The sequence below is a fragment of the Struthio camelus genome, chromosome 21 (genome assembly GCF_040807025.1).
Source record: "Struthio camelus isolate bStrCam1 chromosome 21, bStrCam1.hap1, whole genome shotgun sequence".
In the NCBI taxonomy this organism is placed as follows: Eukaryota; Metazoa; Chordata; class Aves; order Struthioniformes; family Struthionidae; genus Struthio; species Struthio camelus.
This window is the reverse complement of record NC_090962.1, coordinates 6,360,472-6,373,991: the sequence shown is the minus strand read 5'-3', so window position 1 is coordinate 6,373,991 and position 13,520 is coordinate 6,360,472. Positions and strand designations below refer to the sequence as shown.

At 43.5% G+C, this 13,520-nt stretch overlaps 1 protein-coding gene across 1 annotated transcript in view; it reads left to right on the top strand.

Moving 5' to 3' along the window:
• The first annotated feature begins 1,830 nt into the window (after window positions 1–1,830).
• CASZ1 (castor zinc finger 1) overlaps window positions 1,831–13,520 on the top strand; it is a 262,426-nt gene continuing 250,736 nt past the window's right edge. Inside the window, exon 1 of the mRNA XM_068915714.1 lies at window positions 1,831–1,848. The gene's annotated coding sequence lies outside the window, so the exon portion shown is untranslated. The remainder of the gene's footprint in view (window positions 1,849–13,520) is intronic.

Sequence of the window (13,520 nt, the reverse complement as noted above, 5' to 3'; positions counted from 1 at the left end):
TCTTTGAAAGTGGCAAACTTCGAACAGGTGTGAGCAGAGGCAGCTGCCGGGGCACTGTGTGCAGATATTCCTGCTAATGCCTCCTTAGAACTTAATCTCTGAAACCATCTGCTTATGGTGAGCACATGTCCCTGAGGAAGGGGGGCCGAGAAGCAATTCCAGCAGCCCCTTAACTTCTTCCACTGTTGCCCAAGTAAGAATTTTGATCAGCAGAATAAGCTTGAGTTGTGTGCCGAAAGGCCTTATCCTCAGCTTTCATAAACCAGGAGAACGCTGGTGTCAGTTCCGCAGCTTCAGGGTGGTTATTGTTGAGTCCTAGACAGCAGGATCTGGCTTATGACCATCAGAACAAAAACAATATACAGGACAGGTTTTGGAACTACCGTCAGCCAAGAACACATTGGTCCCTACAAGTACATGGGAGCATTTTTTCTTGCTCAGGGTCTTAGTGTTATTCAGCCAAAACCTTCAGCAGAACATCTGATTTGCACTACTCTTAAGTTGCCAGTTGGAAGTCACTGGAAAATGAAGTCCTTTAGGATGTCACCTTTAGTGCAGCTATCCTAATGAACTCCAATAGAGTCTCCAGCACAGTTACCTCTGGGCAAATCACCTTTCTTCCTCGTGTTTTATTTTCACTTCATATTTCTTTGCTTTTTGCCTTGAAGACTTAGCGAGAGATGGTCCCTGCTCCAAGATCTGTTCATTACTCAGCACAAAGTATCCTAGGATCATAGATGTTACTGTACTAATAGTTGAATCAAATCTACCCACTGCCCCTTGCTATGCTACTTGCTCTTTACCTGTGGAAACTTGGTTGCAGAGGCCAAATAGCTTTCAGACACTGACCTATTAATGAAAAACAAGTTTATCAACTTTGGCAAAAAATAAAAGCAGTATTAGCCACTGCTGCCCTGTGACTGCCAGAAGCAGTGAGGTGACAGGAATGGGTCACGCTTCAGTCCATGACTGAAGGGTCCTCAGCTTCAGAGAGACACTCAGGGACTTCCTCTGCATTTGGTGCTGGCCATAAAAAATTGATCATCCTTTGTTACAGCTTCACTTCTGTCACTTTCCATCCCAGAGTCTGTTTTTTACAGAAAACAAGCTACATTCATCAAAAATGACAGAACACAGACTTAATGTAATCATGTATGGGAACATGAATTGCAAATGCAGAACACAAGCACTAAAATGTATTTTCCATTACCACCACAAAATGAAATAATCATGAACATTTTCCCCAAGAATGAGAACACATGTAGAGTACACTGACACCTCAAAATCTGCTATGGTGCCCTGGCTTCAGGTGCAGGTAGGCTTGATGTCTGCCAACAACGCAGGGCAGAGCTGTCGGTATCAGCAGAGGTGGCGCTCTCATAAACCTCACCATGGACACTGTTGGTTATTAGTTACAGTAGCTTCTGCAGTCTCATTTGGGTGACATACGACCTTCTGGCCATCTCTTATTGTTAAAGATCTCGTGGTACTTTTAAGCATAACTGAGCAGAGGTGCTAGAAAAACAGACGTTTTGCATAGCTCCTTCAATAAAGCCCTAGGGTGCTCGAGGCCTAGATTCTGCTTCTAGCTCTGCTACTGCTGGATCACTTGTTGATGACCTTGAACAAGTCCTCTCACCCTACTCCACTTGCAGACGTAACCTGCAAAATTACAGATACTTAAATTTTTAAAAATCTGTTACTAACCAATTTAGGGTTTGTACAGGGCAACATGTCAATCAAATTGTCCCTTTCTTCTGATTCCAGATTCACTGGACAACAGCGTTGCCGTGCTCTGTTGAACGTCTGCTATACTGTACTCTGGACGTGGCTGCGTTTCACAGGCAGGTAAAGTTATCCCTGTCCTTATATCTGATTCTCTTTATTTGTTTATAACTTGATTTAGTATAAGAAACTATGTAAGTGGCTGGATTGCCTCTTGATCAGGGTCTCAAGAGAGGGAAGGGAGAGAAGGGTGGTAGAACTGGGAAAAAACAATCTGTAAACTAAATTAACTCCAGTATATGCTCAGCTATTTAGATTATATTAAACATGTGCAAGTTCTCATCCAGCCTGTACTTGCCACAATTCTGCAAACGCAAAGCCACTAATAAGGGGGGTTGGAGCCTGCCCTGCAGAAGGATGGTTGGATATGGATCATGATGATGTCTGGAAGGGAAACTACTGGTTTGATCAAAGCCTTGCACTCAGACAGCACTGAGTGCTGATGGAATGATATAGAGGGAATAAGGCAGGAAGGCAGTGGCTGGTTTACATCTCATCTAGCAGAAGTTGTTATGAGGGACTTATTGATCTCTGATTCAGCCACAGGCTGAATGAGGGGATATATCTGAGAAAGACCAGTCTAACTGCACCCAACAGGAGGTGCTGAAGAGAACAGCTTGCTGTTCTAGGGGCGGACTTTTATCTCCCACAGACAAGATGGGACCCTGCTGTAAAGGAAAGAGGGAGAGATTTTTATTCAAAATGAATTAAAGTGATGTCTTTGCATGAGAGCAGTTCAGATTATAAAAAATACATAAAACAAATAGGCCCAGCAGCTGTAGAATTCAAGAGAAAATCTGGATTTGGAAGAGATTCTTAACTTTTTTGTACCATGACAGTAAGGAAAAACATTTGCTCTTATGCCTCTTTCCAGCTGTTTATATACATAATCTGCATCTTCTCAGACATGTTTGCTTAAGGACCTTCATAGATGTGTTCATATGGTCATATAAATAGTATTTCCTGGTATATATGTGTGTATCTCCACGTCCTTGTACATCTGACACGCTTCATACGTATGTACATCATCTCATAGAAATTAACTCAACTTCCTGTTTGAATTAATGTGCTTGCATGCCTATACATCAGTATGTCCCAAGGTGCATATATGCATCTTTGTTCATATTCCCATATATGCATGAGGTGATCAACATAGTCAAATTGAAAAACTAAGTTATTCCAAATCTGTGTTATTGCTCCTTTGATTCCCAAGGGGCAAATGGACCCGTTCCAAATGAAAGGTAATCTTGGGACCTGAAATTTTACATTTCAGCATTTAGTGTGGTTTTACTGCTTTGTACCTTGGACTGTAAGCTCTTCAGGGCAGTAAGTAGATTCCCTTCTTTGTTTATGCAACAAGGGCAATGACAGACTGTTTAGGACTTCAGGTGCTGGGACGATGCAAATAATTAATAACAATGGTCAGATTTTTGGAAAGAGGAGATGAGCTGGGAAGGAAGATACCCCAAAAGAGACTGCAGAACCATCCATGTAAACCTCTGCAGAGGGTTTGTCACTGTTTTGTTTTTTTTTTTTTTCTATTGGGTTGAAGTACTTTCTCTACAACTTTGTACGCATGCCCATTTTAGTGTTGTGTCTGCGTGGCTCAAAATCTTGCACACATGGATGTTACGTATCCTTATCTAGAGCTAATATGTATACATGCACATGTAGCAAAATGGCCAAACATTCATAAAAAACTCATAAGCATTCACATAAGTCGGACTACTTTGCCATCCTCACCAGCGATGCACAGTACGTGTGGCATTGGACAGGTGTGTGTTGTATATATGTAAGCCTGCGTAAATGTATGTAGCTTTTAGGCTTGTGTTTATTTAGCATAGAATGTATGTACTTGTATTCATAGACACATTGAATCAGGTAGTCCAGTACAGATAATATGTACGCACCTTCCAGAAGAGGGCATCTGCCTCCCAATGCAGGCAGCGTTTTCTTAACCAATGGCCCCCAGCCTCTCACACCTGGGCACTCGCATCTTTCTTGCCAATTTGAGGTTAACAGTGCCAGCACAGAGTGAAATATTAAGGCAGCCTCTTGAAATTCAAAGTGTTTCTTTTAATTAATGGGTGGATGCCACAAGCTGATCCAATCCAGCTCTTAAATTAATCTTAATTACACAGATTTTGTAACTTTGGCATTAACCAGCCACACAAAATATGTATTTCATAATCCCAGAAACGGGTGAAAAAGACTGCTGCTGAGCTGAGAAGTCAGCTGATGATGTTATCAGCCTCTGTGGCTGTGGGTGTAAGTGTCATTGGGGTGTGTCTGAGATCTTATCAGGAAGACCAAATTAATTCACTCCTGCAAATATCAAAACAAGCTTTTTGCTGGCAAGTAGGGAATAGGCAAAATGTTCCTAAGCTGCTGTATATGGACTTTCTATGCCATCCAGTGCTAACACAATAAAGAACAGGAGCATCAGGGAAAGGAAATTGGTGCTCCATCCTGTTTGGTAATGAGTTTTGACTGCATACTCAGAGTACTATTCAAACCTTCAATTGTTCACATTTTACTTGTTGATTTGAACTGGGGATCAGGAATTCTGGCTTTATGGGTCTGCCATTGGCTTGCTGTATGAGACTGGCCAAGGGGAAGGAAGCTTTTTCTCCCTGTGCTTCTGTTTTCCTTCTCCTTAGGTTTGTCCATTTAGATTTCAGCTTCTTCTAGGTAGGAGCTGCTTCTTATATGTCCATTCAGCATTATATGGCTTGTAGGTGCTACTCTACTCGAAATGATTGTAATGGATAAACAGAATTATCTCAGCAGAATTGATACTGGTACTATCTGTTAGGGATGAGCATCCAGGATCTCTCTAAGCATCCATCATGCCAACTTTAAATAGAAAACAGAGCTGGGAATAGATCGTCAGTGATATTCATAGGAAATGCAGACACAACAATTTGCCTAACCAGCCCCTGCATACTCTTTAAGCTGGAAGCAGGGCCTTGCCTATCCTCAGGGACTGGTATTCCCCTGAGATTAACACTGCTGCTTGCTGGATTGCACTCCTGTTTCTGCAGATGAAACTGAAAAATGATAGGTCTTACCGGGAGTGAGCACAGTTGAAAGCTATTCTTCAGTTGTCTTGCTCTAAATCCAAGTCATAGGGTTTGTATAGGGTTTGAACAGAGAGACTGTATATGGCCAGCCCTTTCTCTGTCGTTACTGCAAAATGCCTGACTGTGAAATATTAACATTGTTTGAAGACAGTCCCTCCATATTCTTGCAAACTTTTCTCTGTATTTGGCTGATCCTTTTTTGCTGCTATTCGTCTGTCTTTCTGGTTAGCATTTTTACCTTCTAAAGCATTTCCTGAAGCTGCTTTATAGGGCAGGGTTAGTTTGGATATCAATTTGGGGGTTTGTTTTCATAGCACTTTTGCAAGCAGAAGTGGGAAAATGTTAAACCTCATGTCAATTTGCCTAATTGATGTGAAAACTTGATTGTGGCCAGGGAGGAGTGGATTTCCCTACTTCAGTCTTATGAATAATTTGCTCATCTGAAAAGAGAGAGAAAATACAGTAAATTCTGGCAGCCAGTGTGACTATCATTGCAGACGGAGATTTTCCCAAAAGACAGGGGGAAAAGAAGGGGACTCCCTTGGGACACTTTGTAATGCTGAACCCGTGTATTTTATTTGTTTTGGCTGGAGCTGATGAAATTTTCCTTGGAGTCCAATTATTTTGACTGCATTTCGTGAAGTTTCTTGTACTCTTCTCCAAAGCAGTTGTTTCCAATCACTTGGTGATGGAGTCCAGATTAGATAGACCGCTCATGAAATACTGTAAGCATTTCTGTGTTCCTGAGATACTAGAACATGCTCATTTTCATGAATTTCTCAATCTCTCAGGCTTGCTGGAGTTGGTGTGCCTTCAATAGGAATGTTACAGACCTATCCTGTAGCCACCATGTTTAAGCAGATGGCAGTCCTTTGAGAAGACGTAGCTACCCTAGATTCAGGGGAGACTGACTTTCTGATCTGAAAATCTTTAGAATTCTGAAGTCATCCAGCAAATGGGGAGGAAGCCAGCTAGCAAATGGAGAATCCTTTCCAGCTTTCAGTGTAGGTAGGAAACAGAATGAGTTAATGTTGGCCCAAAGGGCCACAATAAATAATGAGAGCTCTTCCAAGTATATCGGGGGAAAGAAATACGAGGGAGAAGGTAAGCCCATTAATAAATTAGGAGAGAGCTGGAATCAATGGTGATTCTAAAATGGCTGAGCTACTTAACTTTTTTTTTTTTTTTAATTGGTCTTTAAGAAGAAAAATATAGAACTGGAATATGGACCATTAGGAAGTAATGAGCATCTTGGCACCCTAGCTGTTGATGTAAAGCAGATAAGGGAACACTTGAAAGAATGGATAGCAACAAATCAGCAGGTCCAGCTGATGAGCATCATGGGATGTTTAGGGAATTGGCTGCTGAATTCACTGAATTGCTGGCAGGTATTTTTGAAAAGTTGTGGATTAAACAGGCAGATCCTTCATGGCAGTCCATAGTGGTAGTTCTGGAACAAAGACCAGCCTTAAAGCTTTCAGGAGTGATCCCAGCAATTACCACTTTACACAGCCCATTGCATTTTCAGTTTGAGCAAATGCAAAGAGAAGGATATGTGAGCTTTAAGAAGCCTAAGTTCAGAAAGGCCAGACTATGCCAATCAAACTAGATAGTTCCTTTGCTTCATATAGTTAAAATTACCACTTTTGTCATCTTGGTGAACTTACACAACGTGACTGGAGCTGATCCAACTGTGCCAGTGAAAAACCCCTAATATAAACTTAATTCACAGCCTGTGGATTTCAGGTTAGCTTAATGTTGGAAAATGCAGCGCCTTCAAAGCAGTCCGCTAGATGGATTCCTATTGGTATAAGCTTTCTGTTATAAGACTTATGGCTACTCTGCTTTTTCATCTAAAAGAAATTTCTTGATTTTTTCAACCAACCTTGTGCTGCTGTTGCATGAGAGGCTGAACTCTGCCTTTTGTACCCGTTGCTAAAGTTTCTCCTGTGATGTAGAGTACTTGCCAGAGAGGAGGAATCAGCACTCTCTGAATACAGTGATGGCTAGTGGAGAACAATGTACAAGCACTTTCCAAGATGGAAGATCTTGGTGAGTTGTTGTGTAAGATGCTGTAGCATACCGAAGGCAGGTGCTATCCTCAGCGTAGAACTAGCTGGATGATTGTTTTATCAACAGAAAGAAATACAAAGTAGAATAGCAAAGCACTTACCTAGATGGACGTCTCCTTAAGGTCTTATTAATGCCCTTATCTGAAGTTTACTGAATATATATCATCCAGCTACGCAGAGCTTCCCCAGACGACGTTTCAGGTGAACACATTTTTTGTTTTTAACATTTTTCTTAAAAATTGAGAGGATTTACAGGTTTTTGCTTAGAGTTATTGTTGCAGCTTAAAAGAATAGAGCTGGGTTTATCCTTTAGCAATGCCTGTTCCCTTTCTACTTTTCCTCAGAAGGGTTTCATTCTGATTTGTTATAAGGTTTTGCAGAATTCTAAGGTAGCCCTTAAAGTCCATGCTTAGATGAGACGCAACTAACAGTGCTGTTGCAATCTGGAGTTGTTAGGAGGCCCCTGGTCGCTGGATATAGCCTCTCTGACCTCAGGGATCAATGAGCGCCCAGCCAGGATGGCTCGCTAGCTACGTCCACCCTTGTCTTCTCGGCTCTGACACTGACAGTCAGGGATGCTCTGCTGTGTGCAGTGTCCTTCAGAGTGTGTAAGTGAGAGATGCAGTGGAGGATAACTCTCTCCAGGTATTTGATACCTTGACTGTGTAGAATCTTTTCCATTTGCAAATAATAGATGGAATACATTAGCACAGAAGCTGAGATTCTCCAGCAGTTACATTTCAATTGTCTGTCTGTCTTTCTAATTTCTCCTCCTACGCACCTTCTTTATACCCCTTAGTGACATGGAAAGCTTAGACTCGAATGATTTCAGTGGGTTAGAGGCAGGAGGTGGGGAAGGAACTAATATGAAAATTGCTTTAATTTAACAGTCTGTCATTCACATTGGCCCAAAGGAGCTCTGTGCCCGTTTTCAGTGACCCTGCTAGCCACCCTGCTTCTTCTTTCCTCAAGCATAAACTTGAACTATCACAGGCACTTATGGGTGAGAGCACAGTCTATCCCCTGCCTGCATATTAAGAGGTAAAATAGGGAAATATTTGTTGATAGCAGCTGAGGACATGATGAGCATGGAGTCTGAACTAACCCTTGCACAGTAAGTGCTCGAGGCCTGCAGACCTTTGGAGCAGTCCAGGTTCAGATTACATTTAACTCAGGGGTCCCAGAAGAAGACATCAGCCTCGTTTGTGGTCACTGAGGAAGCAGCTCTTGGCTATTATTTATTAATAAATCTCTTGTGAGAATGCCTAGGGACCCAAAAGCTGGTGTATTAGACAAGGCTCTGTAGCAGAGGTTGAATGGGGACACTCAGCTGTCTCTCTGATCTCTTCAGTAATGGAGTCCTAGTTCATGACTAAGGCACCTAGGTCCCACAGTAATGAATGTAATTAGTTCTAATAATGGGTGAGATGATACCTTCAAATGAGAGAGGGTAGAGTTCAGCTGGGGTCTTTGGGCCCTGTTCTCGTTTATACAAAGGTCGTTTCACATCAGTCTGGCAGTGCAAACAGGCCTGAAAGCTGAAGTAAGAAGTTGAGACTGCTCTGTGGGGGTCTGGCTGTAAATATCTATCTCTTGTGCTCATCCTACAGAGCTGGAGGGAAATCAAGTACCAAGCAAATACAGTGGGCTAAAATCTTCACTGGTGTAAATCAGTACAACTCCTTTGATTGCAGTGAAGCTATGCTGAGCAAGGCCAGCTGAGGACTTGACCCAGGGAATAAATGATTTTTGCCCTTAGTTCGTTGGCAAGTCCAAAGTCAGTCCTTCACACAGCGTGTCCCATTCAGTGTTAGAGAAGGTCATATTTTGCCTCCTCCTTTCCACTCAGGCTGTCCCCTCTCCTCTGGATAAACAGTATTTCCCCATTGCCTTCCCAATCCCTCACGCTTCACCAGAATTAAATTCATCATTCATTTTTTATGGTTTATACATAGCGGTAATTTATGTTTTCAAATATATTGAGGTCACACTTTAGCAGAAAAAGAGTGTTTCACATTTAAATTGAAGGCATGTTCGTTCCATTAAACGGAGATGTTTTGGATAATTTTAAAAGGCTAAAAGTAGTAGAAAGTAACATTAAAATAAAATTTGAGAGATGTAATTACACCTAATCGTACCATAAAATAATCAATACTGCATTACATTATTTCTGACTTCCCCAGTTATAGCCTTTTTTTGTTAAGCTTTTGAATATTGATGAGGTTAGTGGGGTCGCAGTCGACTCTCTGAGGTCTAATGGAGGTGGAATTAAGGTGATGTCCTCTTCTATTATATCTGCACGGGGAGGTGAGCTCTATCCTTTCTCAAGCTGGGGAGATAACATGGCATCAGAAGCCAATACCTCGGCAACATTTCTTGAGCTGAGATTAGGCTGTCAGTAACTGCTGACTGGGAAGCCGGCAGCGCTGTCTTCCCATCACGGACCCGCTCAATTATACACACCAGAACGCAGAGGAAATGATGTTCACGTCAACAGAGATCATTAACAGCTGGAGACCAGTGTGTGTGAGGTGACAAGAACCAGTTCCCTCCAGTTCAGTCAGGACTTTGTGTTGTCTCTTTTCTCCATGGGAGACTGGGAAGGCTTTTTGTTGTTGGCCCTTTGCTCCCCTTCTCCTTCCCTGACCCATTAGTTGCAGTACCTTTCCCCCTGACATATACCTCACCCTGTTAGAAGCGCACTCTGTCCGGATTGCTTAGCATTCATCCTCCACCAGCCTGTATATATGTACATGCAATACCCCAGAAAAAGCTCTGGCAGCTGTTGTGATTCAGTACAGATGTCCTGGCTGGAACCTTGCTTCCACCTGCGTTTTGTCTGAGCAGGTACAGGTCTGGCTGGATCAGAGTGAATGTGCCTCTGTCACCACAGAGCTCCCAGTCTGAAAAGGATCTGCTTTTGTCCTGGCCAGTACTGTCCTTCGTTAGGGACTGCGTAACCATCCTCGGGTTTACAGTTTGAGATTCTTTCCTCTCAAGAAAAAAGTTACCGGCGGGGAGGCAACGGTTTGTATTTTCCCTTGGCTCAGTGTATATCCCTCTCCCTCTTTCACAGCTCGGGTTAGGACAGTCTTTAGCGTTTAAAGCAAGCATGGAAGACTGGGTAGCCCAAGTTCTGTGCCAGAAATTCCACTAATGAACTGCTTTGTGCCTTCCTGCAAATTGCTTAGAGTTTAACCCAGGGGAAAGAGAGAAGATCTGGGGAAGCATTCAACAATAATCTTAGGATTTGTATTTTACCTTCTGTGCCTCTGTTTTTCCATCCACAAAATGAGTATAATGTTCTTTCTATTGAAGTGTGTTTTGCGCAATGGATGCAAGAGAAAAGTTTATTTGCGTCTGTTAAACCTTTAAAAAAAGGCAAGAAAATGTCATTATTTTTCTGGGCTCTGATAATAAATATCAAGATGGATGGAATTTTAAAACAGAACCAAATCCAGCAGTACCACTGCATTATCCTTTTCACATTGCCACAGCATCCTCAGATTACAGTGCTCATAACAAAAGGAAAGATAACGAGCAGGACCATATCATTACCATTAATAATAAAAACGATATAATGTATTTTTAAAACTTTCCTTAATGCAACTCCAGCCCCGGTCATCCTAACACTCAAATTATCACATCTTCCCCCCAAAATATATGCATAAATACACAAATGAAAGTGTCAGGAGGGGAATATGCAAAATGCAGCTCAGATGCTGGATCTCCCCCTATCTACTGGTTCTCTGTGGAGGAGCCAGTCTCCTCGAGAGGAGTCTACTCCCACTACCCTTTCCACACAAGGCAGGATGTGCCCCAGGCTTGCAGGCTGCCTATTAAATTATTCCTGCCCTTACACCCAGTGCGTTCCTTGGGGTCTGGCTACATGCCCCCCCTTACCCCCCCCCCCCAATTAGTCCTGCTCTGCCAATTGTTAGGGCATTCTCCCGGTATCTCTTCCCAGTAACACCAAACTCTACTTTCCCCTTTCCCCTTCCCTTTGCTCCAAGCACCCCGTTTTGTTCCTGCTCTGAAATCCGATTGTTAGAAAATGGAGTGGAAGGAGGACATTTGCCCAAAAGCCAACTAACAGTGGCCCTCCCTGTACTGCAGACACAAGAGACCCCTGCTCTTCTGATTAGGCTGAATTGCTTTCAACTGACTAACATAACAAGCTGCTGCCGCTTTTTCTTTTTTTTTTTTTTAAATTTGAAAATGGAAGGGACACTATTAGGAAATTTACATTTGCGAATATGATATTTAATTAGCAATATTAATAAATTAATAGAAGTAAAGAACCTTGTCGAGACTCCAGATTAATAAAACATGCTCTAGCTGAGTAAATGAGGTGAGCCAGGGATGAGATGCCCATAGAGGATACAGGGGAAGTCTCAGTCCCTAAAAACCCCTTAAAGAAAGGATGAGGGGCAATGGTTAGTTGGCGCAAAGCTTTCTCTGTCTTCTAATATCCCTCACGTTTACACAAAATCCCCTTCCCTGTCCTGCCACAATACTTGTATATGAAATTAAGAACAGTTTTTCTGCCCACCTTCCCCTTTGTCCTGCCAGGAAGCTAAATAAGTCAGTGGCAGAGAGTAGAACCAAAGTGTTCATAGGTGCAAGATAACAGAACGGGCAGTGACTGGGGAAATCCTTGGAGATGTTTGGTCAAATCCATTAAAAGCCATAAAGGAGATTTTTCACTGTTTTCTAATCTGATCCCCTACCTAATGTGGAGCACGTTCTCTCACCTAGCTATAACTGTATCCAGCTTGGTGTCTCTAGTGCATATGGAGAGTTTTGCCCCAAAGGACTGTCAGTGCAGCATATAGAGCAGATCTGCACCGAAGGCGATATCTCCCAGTGAGGAATCGAGAAAGGAAGCAGCACAGCAGTGTCAGCAGGGGCTCAGTTGAGAAGAACGACCACATTAAGCAAAGGTCGGACACAGAATGAGATAAACTGCTGCAGGGTTCCCAGGGTTCAGGCCCAGCTAGGTATCCCAGGCTTGATAAGCATCTGTCTCGCTGCTTTGAATCCTGAGTGCTAACCTGAAGTGGGGGCTCCTCTGGCAAACACTTCCTGTATCAGGCCAGTTTGCTGCAATTCCCTGAGCCCCCAGTCAGCAAGGTAGCTGAGCACCCCCTCAAAACTAGGCATACCTTATTTATTATCCTGAGTTGGGACCAGTGTTTCTGTAGCCTCACCTGCCCTGGACAAATCTCCTCTCCTTCCTGGACTCAGGGGGACAGTGAATGCAGAAGATACGTCCTTCCCCATGCTGCTCCGTTAGTACAGGCAATGCTTCTGAAGAGACTGGGGCATCAGGACTCCAGGGTCCCCATCAAGCAGGACACTGCAGTGCTGAATGACTTCAGTGGCTCCATCTGTCAGCGAGTCTGGGGCAGAAAGGGGAGAACGTGGCGCTTTCTGTAACCTATAGATATATGTGGAGAAGTCTGTGCAGTGAACTGGTAGTAGAGGAACATAAACTGCATGGAGATATCTTAGCAGATGAAATATTCCTAAGTGTGTGTGCAACAACTGGTACAGCCTCTTACCTTGATCTCTGGCTCGGGAGGGAGAGCAGAGGAGAAGCAGGGCCCTCAGGAACTGAGCTAGCCGTCAAAGCAGCGGCTCTCCTAGGGCCAGTGTGACATTCACACACATCACTCTGAAGTCACGCTCTCCTGCAGAGCATGGGAAAGGTGATTATTTATTAATGTACCGAGCACTGTCCCCATGCATCATTCTGCCTTGCTGTGCTACAGCCTCAGCAATGAAGCGGTTGGACACTGCAGACCTGTGGCCCTTTGCACACCAACAGAAGACATATCAGCACCTAGGACTGACCCCACAGGCAGAGCTGCTGGAGGAGGAGGCCGCAAACACATGAATTGTCCAGCATGATGCTGAGTTGCTTGTAATGTTTTTTGCTTGCTCTGCTCTCATGGATCAGCCCTAGACTAGCAACCAGGCAGCCTGATGCTCCATGTCCTTACCTAGGAGTCTAGGGTTCTTTTCAGCCCTGATATTATTGCTTAGTGGGAAAATCTCTGTCTCAGTGTTCCCATCTTACATCAGGGAAAGTAGCACGAGTGAGACGTACACGGTTCATCCTGCACTCTCATCCTTCCCTTCAACGCAAAGTATGCAGAAGACTCTCCCAATATAGGCCTTCCCCTAACTACAGGGAAAGGGTAGCACTTTTTCTTGGTGTAAAGGACAGCAGCGAGGGCAGGCCAAGTGCAACCAATCTCTCTTTAAAACTTGAATGAAGGAGGGTAATGAGGGGGATGTGACTACCTTCCCTGATCCCACAGTGGCTCAGCTGCTCCTTGTCTGAGGATGGCTTGTCTCCACTATGTGGTTTGTGTTACGCTTCTGCTGCCAACGCCCCCAACTAGTTGTGGGAAAGTTTGCTATTGGAATGGCATGTACGCAGGCCTCCTGGGACAGGTGGAGTTCCAGGAAAAATTAGGAAACGGCAGAGGTACTTGGGGACTCTGGCTTGTAATGCCATTCGTGGTATAGCAACAAGTACATAGTAGGTGTGGCAGGAGAAGAAAAAGGAGAA